This window comes from Pristiophorus japonicus, chromosome 1 (assembly GCF_044704955.1).
Source record: "Pristiophorus japonicus isolate sPriJap1 chromosome 1, sPriJap1.hap1, whole genome shotgun sequence".
Classification (NCBI taxonomy): domain Eukaryota; kingdom Metazoa; phylum Chordata; class Chondrichthyes; family Pristiophoridae; genus Pristiophorus; species Pristiophorus japonicus.
In genome coordinates, this window is record NC_091977.1 from 31883634 (window position 1) to 31907495 (window position 23862).

Here is a 23862-nt window from a genome sequence, read left to right on the forward strand (position 1 = left end):
GAGCGATGTCTGGCTTGCTGTGAACATTCCCATCTGCAGTTGGCGGGATCTGCTACGTGTGACCTTCTCCTGCAACTACTTACAAAAGGGATGTATGTTGGAACAAGGAAGCTGAGAGAAGATATCAGTCACTCAAGTTTGCAAACCAGTGCCCACGTTATATGAGTATCTGAACACAGAGCTTGCAGGTAGCTTGTGGTGGCAACATGCTTGCTGCTGGCGCCTTGTCCCATTTCATGGACCACAGCACAAATGCACTACAATGGCAGGCGTTATATATGCAGACTATAGATATACTCTCTGTGTAGTCAATGTATAGTTGCATAAGATGGAAACTTGTTTACCTGATGTACTACTATCAATAAGGTTTACACTGAGTATATACATGCTGGCACCACTAGAGGGTGCAACTGGTGGAGACCGGGGTTTTCTGCCCTGGTGGCAGGGGCTGTATAAAAGGGGAGCCACCATGCGGCTGCCTCACTCTGGAGTTACGAATAAAAGACCAAGGTCACGACAGTTTGAGTACAACACATTGCCTCGAGTCATTCATAGGTACATCACAGATATAATAGCAGCAGTTCCAAGTCAGCAGCAAAAACAAGGGCATGGCTAAGAGTCTGTGCATTTAGAGAATAGGTGAACAGCTGAAAGAGTGCTGACCAGTCTCCCTCTGTATACTGTGCCAAGCTTACACTGATGTTCTGTGAGCAGAAGCTTTAAGACATTAAGGGGCCGAAATTGTCCCTTTCCTTAAGGCCTGTTACCCTCAAAAAGCAGCAGCCACGCTGCAGAGTGGAGTGGCCACCAACTTTTCGTCGAATGGCTGCTGCTAGCCCAATTGCCCTCCCAAGTTTTCCTGGCGGTGCCACAATCCCTCCCCCCGCCTTACCGCTCCGCTGCTGCCGATCCGCGGTAAGCATATCATCACCGTGCGCACCGTCAATCCAACACCCGACAGCAACATTCCTCTCCGTAAATCTTTGGCCCGCCCGGCGGTGCCAAAATAAGCTTTCATGCAGTGGCCCAGTGAGGCTGAGGCCCACTGCAGCGGCGGTGTGGCTTCCCTTAAAGGGGGGGGATGCACTGCCGTTGCCGCCATATTTTTTTTTTATCAGCTCGACAAAGATGCCCCTGGGTTCGGCCGGGCCGCCAATAGGCAGCCTGGCAGCCCCCTCTTGGGTGCCAGGCTGCTGGTCTGGCTGAAACGCACCCCGGGGGCCCAGTGGGCCAAAGTTTTAAAAGCATGGATGCTCTCCCCTTTAAGTGAAGGGGAGAGCCGTGGTGATGCGGCGCAGTGATGATGTCATCGCGGCGGTGACTCTGCACCGCCCCCAACTTCCGCCCCTCAGTTGCTGTCACTGCCGCGTCTTTGCCCCTCAGGTGTTCTCACCGCCCCCATTATTGACCGACTTCCGGATCAAAACAAAAATAAAACAAAGAGCCGAATGTCGCTCAAGAGGCGACCTGACCGCAGCTGTGATAAAAAACATCGAAGTGGGTTGGGGAGCAATTATGGCCCCTCAGATCTGATCAGTAAAGTGTGATAACGCTCACCTTTCAGGCACCCATTTATTTCCTGTGCACCTGTTACCCATGATTTATGAACAGGTAAAACTGCATTGTTCCTTTCTGCCACCTCCATCCACACTACCTATTGCATTGCTCTTCAAAGCAGGACGCCTCTCCGTATCAAGAAGACCACCATTCTGGCCAACACATCCTGGATCAGGACCTCCAGGGCTTGAAACTGTGCCGTTAACGTAACCTTAAAATTAGAGCTAGACCATTCAGGGTGATGGCGGGAAGCACTTCTTCACACAAAGGGTCGTGGAAATCTGGAATTCTCTCCCCCAAAAAGCTGTGGAGGCTGGGGGTCAATTGAAATTGATAGATTTTTGTTAGGCGATAATGTTGAGTGTTCGGCAAACAAGGCGGATAGAAGAAAGAAAGAAAGTCTTGCATTTATGTAGCACCTTAAACAACCTCAAGATGTCCCAAAGCTTTTCACAGCCAATGAAGTACTTTTGAAGTGGAGTCACTGTGGTAATACAGGATACGTGACAGCCAACCTGCGCACAGCAAGCTCCCACAAACAGCAATGTGATAATGACCAGATAATCTGTTTGAGTGCCTTATCCCCACCAGGACAAACTCCTGTGCTCATCTTCAAATAGTGCTGTGGGATCTTTTACGTTCACCTGAGAGGGCAGACGGGTTCTCAGATTAAAGTCTCATCCGAAACACGGCACCTCTGACAGTGCAGCACTCCTTCACACTGCACTGGAGTGTCACTCTAAATTTGTTGCTCAAGTCTCTGGAGTGGGCCTTGAACCCACAATCTTCCAACTGCAGAGGCGAGGGGAACCAGTGGATGTGGTGTATTTGGACTTCCAGAAGGCATTTGACAAAGGTTACTGCAGAAGATAAAAGTTCTCATGGTTGGGGGTAATATATTAACATGGATAGAGGATTGGCTAACGAACAGAAAACAGAGAATCGGGTTAAATGGTTCATTCTCGGGTTGGCAATCAGTAACTAGTGGGGTGTCGCAGGGATCAGTGCTAGGAATCCAACTATTTACAATCTATATCAATGACTTGGAAGAAGGGACCGAGTGTAACATAGCCAAGTTTGCTGACGATACAAAGATGGGAGGAAAAGCAATGTGTAAGGAGGACACAAAAAATCTGCAAAAGGACAGACAGGCTAAGTGAGTGGGGAAAAATTTGGCAGATGGAGTATAATGTTGGAACGTGCGAGGTCATGCTCTTTGGCAGAAAAAATCAAAGAGCAAGTTATTATTTAAATGGAGAAAGATTGCAAAGTGCTGCAGTACAGCGGGACCTGGGGGTACTTGTGCATGAAGCATAAAAGGTTAGTATGCAGGTACAGCAAGTGATCAGGAAGGCCAATGGAATCTTGGCCTTTATTACAAAGTGGGTGGAGTATAAAAGCAGGGAAGTCTTGTTACAGTTATCCAGGGTATTGGTGAGGCCACACTTGAAATACTGCATGCAATTTTGGTTTCCATATTTACAAAAAGATATACTTGCTTTGGTGGCAGTTCAGAGAAGGTTCACTCGGTTGATTCCAGAGATGAGGGGGTTGACTTATGAGGAAAGGTTGGACCTCTACTCATTGGAATTCAGAAGATTGAGAGGTGATCTTATTGAAACGTATAAGATTATGAGGGAGCTTGACAAGGTGAATGCAGAGATAATGTTTCCACTGATGGGGGAGACTGGAACTAGGGGCATAATCTTTGAATAAGGGGCCGCCCATTTAAAATTGAGATGAGGAGAAACTTCTTCTCTCAGAGGGTTGTAAATCTGTGGAATTCGCTGCCTCAGAGAGCTGTGGAAGCTGGGACATTGAATACATTTAAGACAGAGATAGACAGTTTCTTAACCGATAAGGGAATAAGGGGTTAACATAGAAACATAGAAAATAGGTGCAGGAGCAGGCCATTCAGCCCTTCTAGCCTGCACCGCCATTCAATGAGTTCATGGCTGAACATGAAACTTCAGTACCCCCTTCCTGCTTTCTCGCCATAACCCTTGATCCCCCGAGTAGTAAGGACTTCATCTAACTCCCTTTTGAATATATTTAGTGAATTGGCCTCAACTACTTTCTGTGGTAGAGAATTCCACAGGTTCACCACTCTCTGGGTGAAGAAGTTTCTCCTCATCTCGGTCCTAAATGGCTTACCCCTTATCCTCAGACTGTGACCCCTGGTTCTGGACTTCCCCAACATTGGGAACATTCTTTCTGCATCTAACCTGTCTAAACCCGTCAGAATTTTAAACGTTTCTATGAGGTCCCCTCTCATTCTTCTGAACTCCAGTGAATACAAGCCCAATTGATCCAATCTTTCTTGATAGGTCAGTCCCGCCATCCCGGGAATCAGTCTGGTGAACCTTCGCTGCACTCCCTCAATAGCAAGAATGTCCTTCCTCAAGTTAGGAGACCAAAACTGTACACAATACTCCAGGTGTGGCCTCACCAAGGCCCTGTACAACTGTAGCAACACCTCCCTGCCCCTGTATTCAAATCCCCTCGCTATGAAGGCCAACATGCCATTTGCTTTCTTAACCGCCTGCTGTACCTGCATGCCAACCTTCAATGACTGATGTACCATGACACCCAGGTCTCGTTGCACCTTCCCTTTTCCTAATCTGTCACCATTCAGATAATAGTCTGTCTCTCTGTTTTTACCACCAAAGTGGATAACCTCACATTTATCCACATTATACTTCATCTGCCATGCATTTGCCCACTCACCTAACCTATCCAAGTCACTCTGCAGCCTAATAGCATCCTCCTCGCAGCTCACACTGCCACCCAACTTAGTATCATCCGCAAATTTGGAGATACTGCATTTAATCCCCTCGTCTAAATCATTAATGTACAATGTAAACAGCTGGGGCCCCAGCACAGAACCTTGCGGCACTCCACTAGTCACTGCCTGCCATTCTGAAAAGTACCCGTTTACTCCTACTCTTTGCTTCCTGTCTGACAACCAGTTCTCAATCCACGTCAGCACACTACCCCCAATCCCATGTGCTTTAACTTTGCACATTAATCTCTTGTGTGGGACCTTGTCGAAAGCCTTCTGAAAGTCCAAATATACCACATCAACTGGTTCTCCTTTGTCCACTTTACTGGAAACATCCTCAAAAAATTCCAGAAGATTTGTCAAGCATGATTTCCCTTTCACAAATCCATGCTGACTTGGACCTATCATGTCACCATTTTCCAGATGCACTGCTATGACATCCTTAATAATTGATTCCATCATTTTACCCACTACTGAGGTCAGGCTGACCGGTCTATAATTCCCTGTTTTCTCTCTCCCTCCTTTTTTAAAAAGTGGGGTTACATTGGCTACCCTCCACTCCATAGGAACTGATCCAGAGTCAATGGAATGTTGGAAAATGACTGTCAATGCATCCGCTATTTCCAAGGCCACCTCCTTAAGTACTCTAGGATGCAGGCCATCAGGCCCTGGGGATTTATCTGCCTTCAATCCCATCAATTTCCCCAACACAATTTCCCGACTAATAAAGATTTCCCTCAGTTCCTCTTCCTTACTAGACCCTCTGACCCCTTTTATATCCGGAAGGTTGTTTGTATCCTCCTTAGTGAATACCGAACCAAAGTACTTGTTCAATTGATCCGCCATTTCTTTGTTCCCCGTTATGACTTCCCCTGATTCTGACTGCAGGGGACCTACGTTTGTCTTCACCAACCTTTTTCTCTTTACATACCTATAGAAACTTTTGCAATCCGCCTTAATGTTCCCTGCAAGCTTCTTCTCGTACTCCATTTTCCCTGTCCTAATCAAACCCTTTGTCCTCCTCTGCTGAGTTCTAAATTTCTCCCAGTCCCCAGGTTGTGGGGAGTGGGCAGGGAAGTGGACCTGAGTCCATGATCAGATCAGCCATGATCATATTAAATGATGGAGCAGGCTCGAAGGGCCGTATGGCCTACTCCTGTTCCTATTTCTTATGTTCTTATGTTCTTATGGGCTAACAGCATCAGGTTTGTTCGTCAACTTGAGGAGTTAAGATGCAGATCAGCCATTTTTTTTATTCGTCCACGGGATGTGAGCATCGCGGGCATGGCCAGCATTTATTGCCCATCCCTAATTGCCCTCGAGATTGTGAACCACCATTTCAGAGGGCAATTGAGAGTCAATCACATTGCTGTGGGTCTGGATTCACATATGGACCAGACTGTATAAGAATGGCAGATTTCCTTCCCGAAAGGACATTCGTGAACCAGATGGGTTTTTACAACAATCGGGTAGTTTCATGGCCACCATTATTGGTGCGAGCTTTTTTTTAAATTTCAGATTTAAATAATTAACTGAATTAAAATTTCCCCAGCTGCCGTGGTGGGATTTGAACTCTTGTCTCTGGATTATTAGTCCAGGCCGCTGGATTTGTGTGGGCATTGCTTCAGCGTTACAATGGCTGAACAGAAGAAGTGATATTTACACACAGTTTTATGTCTGATTTGATGAGTACAACTGATGCTAATATTATGGGTTCTAAGGTGACTCTGGATTACTAGTCATGTAACATTACCGCTATGCTACGATTCCCTTAACCTAATTAAGGCATGGTCTAATTGAATGGCAGAACGCGCTCGAGGGGTTGAATGGCCTAACTGTTGTTCTGAAGTTCAGATCGGTTTCTGCTCTCAGTAGCAGTACAGCTTTAAGACCGCCAGCAGGCCTTGTCCCAGATGTTTCAGTCGAAACATCGCTTTCGCCGAGTGACTGCAGCGCTGCGGTGATATTGCGAAAACAGCTGGCCTTGGATTATCGTGCAAAGACAACCCTTCGCTCTACATGCAGGCAGTGCCCAAAAACAAAGCAGTGCTTCAGCTTCTGTCGCATCGGGGCTGCATTATCGAACCGCCGTGCAGTCTTTCTATTGTACATAAATGAGAAGTATTCATTTGATTATAATGGAGCAGGAATCATCTTTGTGTGGGCAGTGCTCCAGAATTACCATGGCTGTGCAGAAGAAGCGATAGCTGCATGCGGTTTTATGTCTGATTTTATGGAGTGCAACTGACGCTAATATTATGGGTTCCAAAGTGACTGACCAGTCCTGTGTGTGATCTACAGACTCTGCCACAGGTGGGTAGATGGTGGTTGAAGGGACGGGTGGATGGGGTGCCTGGTTTGTCGTGCGCTCCTTCCGCTGTTTGCACTTGGCTTCCGCGTGCTCCCGACGAAGAGACTCAAGGTGTCCGGAGCCTTCTCGGATGCTTCTCCTCCAAAGTGAGCGGTCTTGGGCAGAGATTCCCAACAGTCGATTAGAATGCTACATTTTTTCCAAGAAGGTTTGGAGAACGTCCTTGAAGCGTTTTCTCTGCCCTTCTTGGAACAAGTCATTCTCGACTCCCGGGGGACTGCCTCAGAAGAAGACAACTGATGCTGTTAGTGCTTCAGGGCTCTTCCATCATTGAACATGAAACGGAAATGTTTTTATTTTCTTCAAGTGGTTTTCCTTGGTGGGGGGGGGGGGGGATAAACAACTGCTTTGGATGCTCTTAGAGCTCACATTCCCGCCCAGTTTGGAATTTGGTACTGCACGGGGCAGAGCGTAATGCTTTGGAACAGTTTTGAGTCCTGTGTTAACAAAGTCAGGTTTATCGTGATGTGTGGTGAGTAATGAACTTCACAGATGCAACAATTAAAGTACATTGCGCGCTTGTTTTATTGAGAAATGTGAAATATAATTGGAGCTAGCCTGTGGTGAAGCAGCTGATTGGTTTCTCTGGTACTGTATCCAATGTGCACCCAAGAAGCAGGTTGTCAATTTAAAAAAAATCTTATAACACTCCTGTAAAGTGCCTTGAGTCGTTTCACTATGTTAAAGGCGCTATATAAATACAAGTTGTTTTCTTTATTTAAATTTTAAGTTTCAAAGCTGGAAAGTTGCGATATTTGGATAAATTACTGTTGCATAAGTTCAGTTTTAATCCGAATCCGGTTTAAGGGTAGAAATCACTGCTGTCATGCTGTTCTTGAACACACTGGCCCGGAATTCCTTCCGCTATGTCAACGGAGATGTTGACCTGGGTTAATGCCTCTGTTAATATAGGAGAGGGAGGAATTTAATAGAAGGTTGTGAAGTGTCTGTACAGCAAAACGGTTAAAGGTTACCTTTTTAACTCGTTGCAGGGATTTAATCTTGTTAAAACCACAATGCTAGTCATGCTGATTTCCTGCTAAGCACAGTGGTTAAGCAATGATTTACCAATCACCGTGAATACTAAACCAAGAGAACAAAATCATTCATCTGCCAGTCAAACAGCTTCCAGTAAAGCATTCCCAGTACAACAGGAAACGTGGAGATATCACAGCTTTTACATTCACAGTGCCACGGTAAACTGGGGGAAGTACATTTTTAATACAACACCTAGCTGAGTAACTACTGCTTGGTGATCTGCTGTGAATGAGTTGAATAGTCGGTTCTTTTCTGTCTTTATCTTCCCTCGATTTGTTCTGCCCTCTTCACTCAGAGGGTGATGAATCTTTGGAATTCTCTACCTTGGAGGGCTGTGGATGCTCAGTCGTTAAGTATATTCAAGACAGAGATCAATAGATTTTTGGATGTTAAGGGAATCAAGGGATATAGGGATAGTGCAGGAAAGTGGAGTTGAGGTCGAAGATCAGCCATGAATTCATTGAATGACAGAGCAGGCTCGAGTGGCTCCAATTTCTTATGTTCTTATGTTCTAATGGCATTGACCCCTACAGGTGAATAGTTGCACACGCACTCTCAAGTACCTCAGCCAAGTTATATTCTTCCTGCCCCACGCGGGCTCAGAGAGTGAAGGCCATTTGACTACAGGGGGAGTCGAGCCTAATTCTGTCCTCATCTGATATTAATATGAACACACATATTTCAAATAGGAGCAGCTGAACAATGGTCAAGAGGAGGAAGTCTGACTGATTTCCCCACCCCCCTCCTCCAGGCCGCCACCCCACACCGTACCAAGTGCAGGATCATGAAGGCCAATTGTAACAGCAGCTGAGATTCATTGGGGGCCATTGTCACTGAACTCGCCGGGCGGGATGCCCACAGGATGGGGTGGAACACCGGTTTTACACCCCGCCCAATAATACTCTCCATTGACTTCAGTGACCTAGACATGCCAGCTCGCTTGTTTATTCCCGAGCGTCTCAGGCCTTTGCTAACAAAGGGGTCGCGCAGAGGTCGGGATAAGGGAGGATATGTTTATGTCCACTTAACGAGCCGTCTCTGAGCCTGCGGCCTTGGTGGGTTGTTTTCTATCGCTGCTAAGGAATGCTTTGTTTGGATAAGCCTTCATGGTTGAATTACGATTAGCCCTTTCCTGGAATTCAGTCTGACTACTGAGTCCATTTGGAGGACATATTTAAGGCAATCCTTAGGGCATATCTCCTACATGGGGATTCACAAGAGGCCAGCATCACAGACATTTTGGGGGTTAATGTGGGAGGTGTGGGGGAGGGAGGGGGAACTGGTGGGGAGTTGTAGGGCCAGCGTGTTACAGAGATAGGAAAGTTGAGGTATTTAAACCGAGGCCCCGTCTGCTCTCTCAGGTGGATCTAAAAGATCCCATGGCACTATTTCTAAAAAGAGCAGGGGAGTTCTCCCCGGTGTCCTGGCCAATATTTATCCCTCAATCAACATCACTAAAAAAACAGATTGGGGCTAAAATTCCGGCTTCACCGGGTGCATACAGAGTGCGCATGGATCTGGCAAGACCTCGCAAAAGCTGGCTTTCGGGGCGAGATGCGCATGTGTGGAAAACAGGCTTTTCCGATCTGTCAAGATTTCACCGTACAGATCCTCCACTCCCCGGGAGAAGGACATCCGTGCGGGAGAGATTGGGCTATTTGCCCAACTATTGTCCAGCGAATGTCCTTAAAACTTTTAAGCCTGGTAAAAGCAGGCATATAGCTTACTTTTACCAGCGTAAGAGTTTTAAAACATATAAAAATACATTTTTAATACACATCTTTATAGTAAAAACCCTGTCCAGTAAGGTAAGTTTATTTTAAACCCTATAAAATCTCATTAAAAAAAATTCCCAAAATTATGCATTTTTTCTAAAACATTTAATTAGCTTTAATTTCAATTAATTTTAAATATGTGAGGTTTTAAAAAAAATTATGATGTTGTGTTTCTTGTTTTAGGGGTTTATTTGCATTGATAATAATGGGAACTCGAAAAACGGAGTTCCAATTATTATCCATGAGAATACTGCAGAGTGATTGGTGGTCCAGGCCCACATGACTCCAGTTTTTTTTAGACATACGGAGAGGTCCTCTTCCCGTACGCTGCGCATGGAATGAAGGCCTCCGACCGCAATCGAAGGCGTCTCCGGAACCACCAGGTACTTCCGTAAAAAAATTTCGGGTCGGAGGCGTTTGTCTGAAGGAAGCCTCTGACTGGAATTTTAGGCCCAATATCTGGTCATTCTCACGTTGCTGTGTGTGGGAGCTTGCTGTGCACAAATTGGCTGCCGCGTTTCCTACATCACAGCCGTGACTACACTTCAAAAAAGCTTTTTGGGATGTCTGGTGGTCTGGAAAGACTCTATATAAATGCAAGTCTTTCTTTTTCTTTCAAACATGAGAACTTTAATCGCTTTTTGGATAGTTGTTGTATTTACCAGATAACTGTGAGAGAACTGAGTCCTTTTTCCATTTTTGAGACCCAGTGACAGTATCAAGTGCTCCCAAGTCATGTAGTTTACATGACTAGTTTATCTGTTAGAACGTTGATTTGAGCACTTGTCGGAGTAGGGGTGTTGGTGCCCCCAGAATGTTAATTGAGGGATAAACATTGGACAGGACACCAGGGATAACTCCCCTGCTCTTCTTCGAAATAGTGCCATGGGATCATTTACATCCATCTGAGAGAGCAGACCGAGGCCTCGGTTTAATGTCTCATCCGAAAGACGACACCTCCGACAGTGAAGCACTCCCTCAGTACTGCACTGAAGTGTCAGCCTATATTTTTTAATGTGACTCAGAGGTGAGTGTGCTACTCGTTGAGCCACAGCTGGGTGAACTGGTAGGGTTCAGTTTGATTGTTAAACCTTTACTAATAAACTAGCTAGTTCTTGACAGCAAATGCGTAGCTGTGAATTCTTCAGCAAAGAACCCATGAAGCAAATACACTACAGGTTTCAGGCTGGTTCAAGTTTCACTTGCACTTATTTGAATCCCTCAAAGACATTCCTGCCTTGTCATCACCCAATTGTATAGGAATAATAACAAAGGGTAAAGAGGAAGTGTGAAGCTCATTGTTATATGATGTAATTCAAGCCCTATTAAAATCAAGACTTTTCCCTTTGTAACATTGCTAGTTCTTATAAAGCCTGTAGAAAATACCCACCAAACCTGCTCATTGAACCTCTTACGCTGTTAGAGGTTGGAACTGACCAGACGGATCTGCCATGTGCAGAAGTGGGAGCTGCCGATGTCCTGCCAATGAGCATTGAGGGAGAGAGAAAAAAAAATATCCTGCACATCCAGCCTTCACTTTCAATCATGCTGATTGATCCCCTTTAGTCTTCTTACTGTACAGCAAGTCGGCAGAAAAGGGCTGTTCGTCATTCGACTGCATTGCACTAATGTTTGCTCATGTCTTGCTGCAGTTTGACAACACTGGAGCTCTTTGTTATCACCATGGAATAAACACAGCTGAAGACGCTGGTGCTCCACACCCTGCATTCAAAAGGAGTTTCAGTCCTTAACAGACTCGCATAGCTGTACCAAAGGTAAAGTGAGAAATGCACTTGTCATTTTAGCACTCCTGTCATTTGTATACCAAATCTGAACGGCTGAATGAAATGCGCATTAACTGGTTCATAAGCACAGTGCAGATAATTAAGAAATAAGTTCTGTTATGTAACATTGTCTCTATGGTGTTTTATAGTGCAGTGTGAAATGCTCACCGTGCAGTGAAACCTTCTATCATTAGAATTAGAACTGGGGAGCATAGTTTCAGAATAATGGATCATTAGTTAAGGTGGAGATAGACAGATTTTTGAGCGATAAGGGAGTGAAGGGTTATGGGGAGTGGGCAGGGAAGTGGAGCTGAGTCCATGATCAGCTCAACCATGATCTTATTAAATGGCGGAGCAGGGTCGAGGGGCCAAATGGCCGACTCCAGCACCTATTTCTTATCTTATGTTTCTTATGTAATAAAGGGTCACCCATTTAAGATGGAGATGTGGAAGAATTTCTTCTCTCAGAGAGTCATGAATCTTTGGAATTCTCTACCCCAAAGCGCTGAGAATGCTGAGTATTTGAGTTTATTCAAGGCTGAGATAGATAGATTCTTGGACTCTAGGGGAATCAAGGGAAATGGAGATCGGGCGGGAAAGTGGAGTTGAAGTCGATGATCAGCCATGATCTTATTGAATGGCGGAGCAAGCTCGAGGGACCAAATGGCCTACTCCTGCTCCTATTTCTTGCGTTCTTATGACTGACAGCGCGGATTGACCAATCAGATGTGCAAGAAACCTGTGGGCGGGACAAGCGCTGTCTTGTAATTTATTCTTGAGTGGGTAGTTCTCAAAGGACTTTTGTGAACGAAGAGGAGCACTCCTGCTAATCCTTCAAGCCCCAAAATAAAAAGAGGTTTGAGGCCCTTTTGTGGAGCGGCCAGCCACCTGCGGTCCCTTTAAGGGCACTGGTTAGGACGCTCATTGCCAGGGCAGACATTCTGCCTATCAGTACTACAGAGTAGCACCTCGATTTGCATAATTAAACAGCCTGCTGCCTGAAACAGGTGGCAGTGCTGTGCATCCATTTACAGGCCAGCCTGACATGTGCATCCCGCGGGCCTTGGGTGTCTAAGGGGCTGCCGAGATTCCCCTCAGATCCTCTCCTCGGTCTTCCCATTTTTCAGATGAGAAATGGGCAAGTGGCAGGTGAAAATAGCCCCCGTCATTTGGGACTGCCTTGGTTTGGCCATCTGCAGTGCGAGATGTGATCTAAACTTCTCTCATCCCATTGGTAAGAGATTCTGCAAAAGTCTTTGGGACAATTTGATGAGTGTCATAGAATCATGCAGCAGAGAAGGAGACCGTTCAGTGCACCGTGCCTGTGCCGGCACTTTGAAAGAGCTGTCCAATTAGCCCCATGTTCCTGTCCTTTCCCCATGGCCCTGCAAACATTTCCTTTTTTTTTACATTATAATACGTCACCTCATTGGGGGTGGTCTCAGATCAAACCTTTTCTGCATTCAGATCAGAGCAGATAGCAATTAGACGTGTAAAGGGATATAGACAGGCTAAGTGAGTGGGCAAAAATTTGGCAGATGGAGTATAATGTGGGAAACTGTGAGGTCATGCACCTTGGCAGAAATAATAGAAAAGCAAATTGTAATTTTAATGGAGAAAAATTGCAAAGTGCTACAGTTCAGAGGGACCTGGGGGTCCTTGTGCATGAAACACAAAAAGTTAGTATACAGGTACAGCAAGTAATCAGGAAGGCAAATGGAATGTTGGCCTTTATTGCAAGAGGGATAGAGTATAAAAGCAGAGAAGTCCTGCTACAACTGTACAGGGTATTGGTGAGGCCACACCTGGAGTACAGCGTACAGTTTTGGTCTCCGTATTTAAGGAAGGATATGCTTGCATTGGAGGCTGTTCAGAGAAGGTTCACTAGGTTGATTCTGGAGATGAGAGGGTTGACTTATCAAGATAGGTTGAGTAGGTTGGGCCTATATGCATTGGAGTTCAGAAGAATTAGAGGTGATCTTATTGAAACATATAAAATAATGAGGGGGTTCGACAAGGTGGATGCAGAGAGGATATCTCCACTCATAGGGGAAATTAAAATTAGGGGACGATGGGCTAGAACCTCCACTTATTTTGCCTGTTTAACACCCATTTAACCGCTGAAATGATGTCTAACGCCCAGATAGCACCCATTTTGGCACACAATGGAAACTGACGGGCTTTTTTAGGAGCCTTATCGCCGAGCGTTACTTTCCCCATGTGCTTAACGGCGAGAACATATTTTTATTGCCCGCCCACTTATTAGGGGTGGAATCAGCAGAATGGGCGATTTCAATGCCCATATTATCGCCCAGCGTTACTTTCCTCACGGATTTAACGACGAGATTCAATAATAACGCCCGGCGGCTGTTTTTGGTCGTAAAGAGCATTTTTACCCAAACTAGCGACCATGGAGATCGCCCACAGTCAATTTCACCACCTCACACACATATTGCCCAGAATATCGCCCGTTCAAAAAACTGCCCACAAAAAGTGGAACTAACCGGGACGGACACCAGCGGTGTAGCTGGCATTTGTTAAATCCCACTCTTACGTGAGGAGCTGATAATCGAAAGATTTGCCTGAAAGAGCGCTGATGTGAGTGACAACGCTGACACACTGCTGTGTGTGTGCAGCTCAGACATCAATGGTGCCCATCATGGGTGTCAGTTAAAGTTTACGTTGATTGATGTTAAGTTGTATTTAACCCTTTCACGGTAAGGAATCAACAGTGTGTAACGGTCCAGCTATCTGAGACAATGCGCAACAAGGTTATGTTCAATAACAAAAGGTTAATGCCAACATTGGCCTGAAATCATAAATACAAAAGCCAGTAACACCCAACACCCGCCCACACCCCACTTTCCCCAACCATTGACATAAATCACATGTTCAACATGTCCAGCAACACAGAATACAAAGGCAAAGCAGGAGCATGGTCCCCAGCCCCCATATAATGCAACAAATTGCATACACCCAGATGGAGATATAACACAGCCATCATGTGCGTACATGCACCTCACTTTCTTTGCCCCCTCCCCTTCTTCTCCCCAGCTCTATCCCTTCCCTTCCTCGCTCCACGGTGCCTGGCCGAGGAGCTCCTCAGGTGGTGCCTCATTGGGGGGGATGAAGGCAGATGTGTTGGTTGGACGGGTACGGGAGTGGGGAGTGCCGAGTGGGCAACATTCTCTGATGCAGAAGCAGGATCTTGGTCCATGCTCGCATCTGTTGTTCGCAGTGGTGGTGCGGAACCTAGGGGTGGAGTGCCGCGCTCTTGGACCACTGGGAGGGCTGTGGCAGCAATGCTCCTGGCTATCGCATCCAGGGACTCTGCCATGCGCGGAATGTACTCGGACATGGTGGCCAGGTGTTGGGATATATCCCCCAAAGCTTCGATGAGCTGGTCACCAATGTCTACAGTCCTCCTGGACAACTGAACCATCTCTCCGCTGTCATGTCACGCTCATGGAACAGGTCTGCCGCGTCCACGAGGCCGCTGCAGGGTCGGCACCGTCCTGGGGACAAATGGAGTGTCCTGTGGAGAGGTGCTTGGAGCCGGAGTGAAAGCGGGAATGACCGGAGGTCCAATAGATGGCCTTGGGGTGGAATGGATTCTGGAGTGTGGCGATGCAGGTTCTTCGAAGTCCGCACTCTCATCCATGGAAAACAGACCCAGCGGATTGACGGGCGACAATCGGAGCTCCTCAGCACCAGATGTAGGAGGATCGTCCAATGACTCCTGTCCCACACCCCCATCTTCTGGCCTTTGTGGCCTTGCCTGAGGCCACGCTGCTGGCTGAGCTGCAAGAACACAAATGTGGTTGTTAGAGGAGAAGGGGGTGCTAGGGTGACAAGGTGAGTCCAGTGCTACCCACTGCATATGCACGAAAAAGCACCACCGCTCTCAAAATCATCGCAGACATCACATTTCATGACTATCAACACATTGTGGATTGCAATGATTTTTATTGGGCCAGCATTATTTTTATGACACTTTTAGAAATCAACTATCAACAATATGATCGGTCGGATATGAGTGGGTGTGGCATCTATTGACTTTACATCACTCAATGGTGTAAGCTTTACTCACGTGGCATCACTTCAGGGTCTGCAGATGCTTCCGTGGCTGTCCGGGGGTGCTTCCCCACGAGTGCGAGCACCCGCTCCTCCATGTCAGTGATGTCGCTGGGGACTGGTGGCCCCCCACCCGTTCGCCTCTGCACGGACCTCATCGTCGATAGCTTCTTCTGTAAAAGGTGACACGACGACTTGGCATGAGATCATTGCGTGATATCATTGCTAGGTACTGTCACAGGCACTGATACAACACATAACCGACAGATGTAATCATGATTATTATGATTATTATCATTCTTTACCTAAAGACGTACACCGTGACCGCAGGCTTTGAGTAAAACATTCCGGTAAAGGTGCAAGACCTCACATCTGCTGATAGTCACTCATGACTGTTACAAATCAAATTATATAAATACATAAGTATATGTAAATCAATGTAATACTTACTCTTGCGGATCCCACAAGGTCGTTCCATCGTTTGCAGCATTGGTTGCCCTCACGCATCTTGTTGGTTGTCGACGAGACCACCTCTGCTATTCTCCAGTAGGCCTTTTGGGGTGGGCTTCCCACGCCCTCCCTGTGTCAAATCATCCCAGAGTGACTCGACCTCCTGCAGGAGGGAGGCATTTGCCTCGTCTGAGAACCTCCTGGCTCTTTTGCAGCCTCCAATGTGCTCCTCTCCCACCTCACTGCTCTCTCCAGCTTCAGTCTCAATAGCGTGCTGTGATGCCTCCTCCTCTCCCTCCATTATAGGCCAAATTCGGTCAAATATGTGGCTGGTAACAGCTACTTTTTGTTTGCCTAATTGCTGTGAAGCTCGAAAGTCTCCCCCCTTCCTCCCAAAGCAGCCACACCACACCCAGACACGTCTTCAGTGCCTCTGAGCTCCCTCTCTCTCTGTCTCCTCCTCTGCGCATGTCATGATGACCCTTGGCCTCCTGAATCGCGGGTGTGGAGCATTGCCATGCCGTTGCTAAGGACGACCACACTTTACGGCAGAAGGTCAAAAAGATTTAATGCTACCGCCCATTTGATATAGCTCACAGTAACGCCCATTTTCAAAAATGTAAACTAGGTGTTTTGAGAATGGGCGAGAAGTCGGTGATCTGAAAATCCTTTCTTAACCGCCCACGCCGGAAATAACGCCCATTTTTGGACAATAACCTCAAAAGTGGAGGTTCTAGCCCATAGTCTTGGAATAAGGGGCCGCCCATTTAAAACTGAGATGAAGAGAAATTTCTTCCCTCAGAGGGTTGTAAATCAATGGAATTCTCTGTCCCAGAGAGCTGTGGAGACTGGGTCATTGAATATATTTAAGACGGAGATAGACAGATTTTTGAGCGATAAGGGAATAAAGGGTTATGGGGGAGCGGGCAGGGAAGTGGAGCTGAGTTCATGATCAGATCAGCCATGATCGTATTAAATGATGGAACAGGCTCGAGGGGCCAAATGGCCTACTCCTGCTCCTATTTCTTATGTTCTTATGTTCTTAGGCCAAAGTTAAGCTAAAATTCGACAAGATGCCAAAGTTAAGCTTATATTCCACATATGCGCAACATGTTGTTCATGCTTCTATTTTCTTTGCAAACAGCAGTTTAACTGTAGCAGAGAGGACACACAATGCTGTGGCCACATCCGCCACATTTAATCAATAATTTAAGTGTGAGCAGAAACAGCTTTCACTATAATTCATTACCTATGGTATCCGTTGCCTCATTTTCCATTGGAATTTCCTTGCAATGCTCCTCGTCTTCAATTCTACGACTTTCACTGATGTCAGGTGTCTCGCAGTGCACTTTTAATAATTTAAGGATTCCAAGGGAAGCTTCATATGATTGCATTGGAAAGGGTGCAGAAGAGATTTACAGAATGTTGCCTGGACTGGAGAATTTTGGCTATAAGGAAAGATTGGAGATGCTGGAACAGAGGAGGCTGAGGGGAGACCTGATTGAGGTGTATAAAATTATAAGGGGCCTAGATAGAGTGGATAGGAAGGATCTGTTTCCCTTGGCAGAGGGGTCGACAACCAGGGGGCATAGATTTAAAGTAATTGGGAGAAGTTTAGAAGGGATCTGAGGGGAAATGTCTTCACCCAGAGGGTGGTGGGTGTCTGGAACTCACTGCCTGAAAGGATGATAGAGGCAGAAACCCTCACCACATTTAAAAAATGTGCACTTAAAGTGCCGTAGCCTACAGGGCTATGGACCAAGAGCTGGAAAGTGGGATTAGGCTGGATAACTCTTGGTCAGCCAGTGCGGACACAATGGGGTGAAATGGCCTCCTTCCCTGCTTTAAATTTCTATAATTCTATGATTCTATTGTGCTTGCCCATCATACAATTCTTGCATGAATTCTCTTCAATTTTGAGAATATTTCTCTTGCATTCTGTGTTAGTGTTGGGAGATGTGCTTGGATTGCTGGATTATATCGCCTGGCTGTTTTAGTTGTAGCAGCCTCTAGACCTTCACCACCAGGAATTTGGCACCCGAGGCTAAAGTTCACAGTCTCGCCTCTGGAAGTGCCACCATCGTACTGCATACCAATGATGTTCAAGAGAGTGTACTGGCGACTATATTGCCGACTTGTGTATGTCAGGCATATTGAAGACCACCACTCAAACTGTTGAGATATTGAAAGCACAGCAATATAGCAAAGGTTCATTGTATGACAGGTCTGTGTATTTGGAGTGGGACTTGAACCCACGACCTTCTGATTCAGAGACTAAAACAGAAGTTACACCTAATCCCACAAGGACTAACATTTAATGGGGTATTTAACAGCGATATTACTGCAGAAAAGCCCAAGTTTTCGTCAGTTTCACTGATTACACTGAGTGACGTTTATTGGAGTGTGGGGGAGAGGTCCACAGCGTAGCCAGTGTCAGAGCAGTGAATGACTGGCTGCAACTTCAGAATTTCCACGTTTAGATGCACATGTGCCACATCCTGAAGTTGCAGTCAGTTGCAAAGGGCTAATATCAGCAAACGCTGTTAATTCCCCGTTATTACCCATCACAAATTCCAGCCCATTTTGATTTGCCAGAGTCAACACGGATTTATGAAAGAGAAATTGTGTTTCACAAATCTGTTAGAGGGTTTTTGAGGATTTAACAAGCAGGGTAGATAAGGGGGTACCAGTGGATGTAGTATATTTAGATTTTCAAAAAGAATTCGATAAGGTGCCATCCATGCCTTTGTTACCTCTAGACTTGACTAATCCAACGCTCTCCTGACCGGCCTCCCACATTCTATCCTACGTAAACTAGAGATGATCCAAAACTCGGCTGCCCGTGTCCTAACTCGCACCAAGTCCCGCTCACCCATCACACCTGTGCTCGCTGACCTGCATTGTCTTACGGTTAAACAACACCTCGATTTCAAAATCCTCATCCTTATTTTCAAATCCCTCCATGGCCTCACCCCTCCCTATCTCTGTAATCCCAATCCAGATCCACAACTCCCCGAGATGTCTGCGCTTCTCTAATTCTGCCCTCTTTGAGCATCCCTGATTATAATCGCTCAACCATTGGTGGCCGTGCCTTCTGTTGCCTCGGTCCCAAGCTCTGGAACTCCCTGCCTAAACCTCTCCACCTCTCTACCTCTCTTTTCTCCTTCAAGACGCTCCTTAAAACATACCTCTGTGACCAAGCTTTTGGTTACCTACCCTAATTTCTACTTATGCAGCTCGGTGTGAATTTAAAAATAAAATCTCATAATACTGTGAAGCACCTTGGGACGATTCACTTTGTTAAAGGCGCTATATAAATACAAGTTGTTATTGTGCCACACAAGAGATTATTACACAAAATTAGGATTCATGGGATTGGGGGTAAGATACTAACAAGGATTGAGGATTGGTTAACAGACAGAAAACAGGGATAACCGAGTCATTTTTGGGTTGGCAGGCTGCAACTGGGGTACCGCAAGAATCGGCAATGGGGCCGATGCTATTTACAATTTATATTAATGACTTAGATGAGGGTACTGAGTGTAATGTATCCAGGTTTGCTGATGTTACAAAGCTAGATAGGAAAGTAAGGTGAACACAAAGAGGCTGCAAAGAAATATAGACAGATTAATTTAGTGGGAAAGAATATTGCAAATTGAATATAATATGGAGAAGTGTGAAGTTATCCACTTTGGTAGGAAAAATAGAAAAGCAGAATATTTTTTAAACAGTGACAGATTGGGAAATGTTAGTGTTCAGAGAGACCTCGATGTCCTTGTACATGAACCACATAAAGTTAACATGCAGGCACAGCAAGCAATTAGGAAGGCAAATGGTATATTAGCCTTTATTACAAGAGCATTTGAGTATGAGTCAAGGAGTCTTACTGTAATGATGTAGGGCCCTGGTGAGTCCACACCTGGAGTACTGTGTAGTACTGTGTACAGTTTTGGTCTCCTGAACTAAGGAAGGATTTACTTGCCTTAGAGGGAGTGCAATGAAAGTTCACCAGACGGATTCTTGGGATGGGAAGATTGATCTATGAGGAGAGATTGAGTAGACTAGGGCTATATGTCGGTTGGTGGCATAGTTGGTAGCACTTTCGCCTGTGAATCAGAACGTTGTGGGTTCAAGTCCCACTCCACTCCAGTGCAGTGCTGAGGGAGAGCTGCACTGTCAGAGGTGCTGTCTTTTGGATGAGACGTTAATCCGCGTCTGCTCTCCCAGGTGGACATAAAATATCCCATGGCACTATTTCAAAGAAGAGCATGAGAGTTATCCCAGATGTCCTGGCCAATATTTATCCCTCAATCAACATGATAAAAACAGATTATCTGATCATTATCACATTGCTGTTTGTGGGAGCTTGCTTGTGCGCAAATTGGTTGCTGCATTTCCCACATTACATAAGAACATAAGAAATAGGAGCAGGAGTAGCCCGTACGATCCCTTGAGCGTGCTCCGCCACTTAATACGATCATGGCTGATCTGATCATGGATTCAGGTCCACTTCCCTGCCCGCTCTCCATAACCCCTTATTTCCTTATCATTTAAGAAACTGTCTATTTCTATCTTAAATTTATTCAATGTCCCAGCATCCACAGCTCTCTGAGGCAGCGAATTCCACAGATCCACAACCTTCTGAGAGAAGAAATTTCTCCTCATCTCAGTTTTAAATGGGCGGTCCCTTATTCCAAGATTATGCTCTCTAGTTCTAGTCTCCCCTATCAGTGGAAACATCCTCTCTGCATCCACCTTGTCAAGCCCCCTCATAATCTTATATGTGTCGATAAGATCACCTCTCATTCTTCTGAATTCCAATGAGTAGAGGCCCAACCTACTCAATCTTTCCTCAGAGGTCAACCCCTTCATCTCTGGAATCAATCTTGTGAACCTTTTCTGAACTGCCTCCAAAGCATGTATATCCTTTCGTAAATATGGAAACCAAAATTGCACGGTGAGGCCTCACCAATACCTTATATAGCTGCAGCAAGACTTCCCTGCTTTTATACTTCATCCCCTTTGCAATAAAGGCCAAGATTCCACTTACTTAGCCTGTCTATGTCCTTTTGTAGATTTGTTGTGTTCTCCTCACACTGCTTTTCCTCCCATCTTTGTATCATCAGCAAACTTGGCTATGTTGCACTCGGTTCATTCCTCCAAGTCGTTAATATAGATTGTAAATAGTTGGGGTCCCAGCACTGATCCCTGCGGCACCCCACTGGTTACTGATTGCCAACCCGAGAATGAACCATTATCCCTACTCTCTGTTTTCTGTTCGTTAGCCAATCCTCTACCCATGCTAATATATTACCCCAACCCCGTGAACTTTTATTTTGTGCAGTAACCTTTTATGTGGCACCTTGTCAAATGCCTTGTGGAAATCCAAATACACTACATCCACTGGTTCCCCTTTATCCACCCTGTTTGTTATATCCTCAAAGAATTCTAGCAAATTTGTCAAACACAACAGTGATTACACTTCAAAAGTACATCACTGGTTGTAAAGCGCTTTGAGACATCCGGTGGTTGTGAAAGGCGCTATATAAATGTAAGTCTTTTAAAAAAATATTTCCTAGACTTTAGAAGAATGAGAGATGATCTCATTGAAACATACAAAATTCTTAAGCGATTCTGAGATAGGATTAATCCTTCTCCTGACCCCACAAAAAATTATTTAAAACTTCTTTTCCTTCCAAGTGAGTGTTCTATAAAGGTGCATTTGATAGTACTTAGCAGCAGTGGAAACCTAACACCACGCCTGAGTTCCAGTTACTGTTATTTGGTCATCGGAATGCGATTATAATAGCTTACCTGCTCGAGCAAGGTATCTGTGACCGATTGTATGTGCAGTGTCTCTCGCAGGTTGGGGCCGCCACACTCTCTCTGTTATGGCTCCCCGTGTTACTGCGGATATCAGGGCCTGCTGTTCCCCTAACTTACTTTTTAGCCTCACTATTTCTAGCACGAGCTGGTGCAGGAGGGCGACGGCAATGAAGAGGGGGACTGGATTGGACATCATCAAGGTCCAGGTCGGTGATTGGAGCGTGGGCAGGTACAGCAGGAGCAGCGAGGTTGGGGCGCAGGAGCGACGAGTGATCATGGAGCCACGCGATCGGAGCCCGGGAGAGGCGTGAGTTTGGGGCCAGAAGAGGCATGGGCCCAGGAGCAGCACGGGCCAGCCCACACTGTGATTGCACTAGGTCCATGCAGCAGAGCTGGTCTCCAGTCGCCTAGCTTAATCCTTGCCACTGGAACAAGACCTAGCTCTGTCAAGCCCATGTGGTGGCTGGTTTACAACGGCCACCACACGGAGAGGCGGGAGTCGAGAGAGGCAGCGGCCTATAAAAGGCTCAGCAGTCCGGGGAGCGTCGAGAGAGGCGGGAGTCGAGAGAGGCAGCGGCCTATAAAAGGCTCAGCAGTCCGGGGAGCGTCGAGAGAGGCGGGAGTCGAGAGAGGCAGCGGCCTATAAAAGGCTCAGCAGTCCGGGGAGCGTCGAGAGAGGCAGCGGCCTATAAAAGGCTCAGCAGTCCGGGGAGCGTCGAGAGAGGCGGGAGTCGAGAGAGGCAGCGGCCTATAAAAGGCTCAGCAGTCCAGGGAGCGTCGAGAGAGGCGGGAGTCGAGAGAGGCAGCGGCCTATAAAAGGCTCAGCAGTCCGGGGAGCGTCGAGAGAGGCGGGAGTCGAGAGAGGCAGCGGCCTATAAAAGGCTCAGCAGTCCGGGGAGCGTCGAGAGAGGCGGGAGTCGAGAGAGGCAGCGGCCTATAAAAGGCTCAGCAGTCCGGGGAGCGTCGAGAGAGGCGGGAGTCGAGAGAGGCAACGGCCTATAAAAGGCTCAGCAGTCCGGGGAGCGTCGAGAGAGGCGGGAGTCGAGAGAGGCAGCGGCCTATAAAAGGCTCAGCAGTCCGGGGAGCGTCGAGAGAGGCGGGAGTCGAGAGAGGCAGCGGCCTATAAAAGGCTCAGCAGTCCGGGGAGCGTCGAGAGAGGCGGGAGTCGAGAGAGGCGTACCGGTGCAGCTCCAGCTGGGAGAGAAGGCAAAAAAGGCAAAAAAGAAGTAGAAAGAAATCAAAAGGTGACATCACAGCCAACGTGGTAAGTGATTGGCTGCTGATTGGTGAGTAGTTTTTCTTTTTCTTTATTAGTCAGTAACTTTTAACATTGTTGTCGGCAATTTAAGTGTATCTAAGGGTTAAGTCATGGCAGGACAGCTCGGTCACGTGATATGCTCCTCCTGTACCATGTGGGAACACGGGGACAACACCAGTGTCCCTGACGACTACATGTGCGGGAAGTGTGTCCACCTCCGGCTACTGACGGTCCGCGTTGCGGAGTTGGAGCTGAAGGTGGATTCACTCTGGAGCATCCACGATGCTGAGAATGACGTGAGTATCACGTGTAGCGAGTTGGTCTTACTGCAGGAGAAGGGTCCACAGCCAGCGAGGGAATGGAAGACCAGCAGGAAGAGTAGTGCAAGGAAGGTAGTGCAGGGGTCCCCTGTGGTCATCCCCCTGCAAAACAGATACACTGCTTTGAGTACTGTTGAGGGGGATGACTCATCAGGGGAGGGCAGCAGCAGCCAAGTTCATGGCACTGTGGCTGGCTCTGTTGCACAGGAGGGCAGGAAAAAGAGTGGAAGAGCGATAGTGATAGGGGATTCAATTGTAAGGGGAATAGATAGGCGTTTCTGCGGCCGCAACCGAGACTCCAGGATGGTATGTTGCCTCCCTGGTGCAAGGGTCAAGGATGTCTCAGAGCGGGTGGAGGACATTCTAAAAAGGGAGGGAGAACAGCCAGTTGTCGTGGTGCACGTTGGTACCAATGACATAGGTAAAAAAAGGGATGAGTTCCTACGAAATGAATTTAAGGAGCTAGGAGCTAAATTAAAAAGTAGGACCTCAAAAGTAGTAATCTCGGGATTGCTACCAGTGCCACGTGCTAGTCAGAGTAGGAATCGCAGGATAGCTCAGATGAATACGTGGCTTGAGCAATGGTGCAGCAGGGAGGGATTCAAATTCCTGGGGCGTTGGAACCGG

At 46.6% G+C, this 23862-nt stretch overlaps 1 protein-coding gene across 3 annotated transcripts in view; it reads left to right on the forward strand.

The window, feature by feature from the left end:
* wdr17 (WD repeat domain 17) overlaps window positions 1-23862 on the forward strand; it is a 330335-nt gene that overhangs the window by 38559 nt on the left and 267914 nt on the right. For 2 of the 3 annotated variants that reach the window (XM_070878342.1, XM_070878351.1), the window contains exon 2: window positions 11176-11298. The exons of the other annotated variant lie outside the window; for it this stretch is intronic. The gene's annotated coding sequence lies outside the window, so the exon portion shown is untranslated. The remainder of the gene's footprint in view (window positions 1-11175; window positions 11299-23862) is intronic. 3 annotated transcript variants of the gene reach the window in all.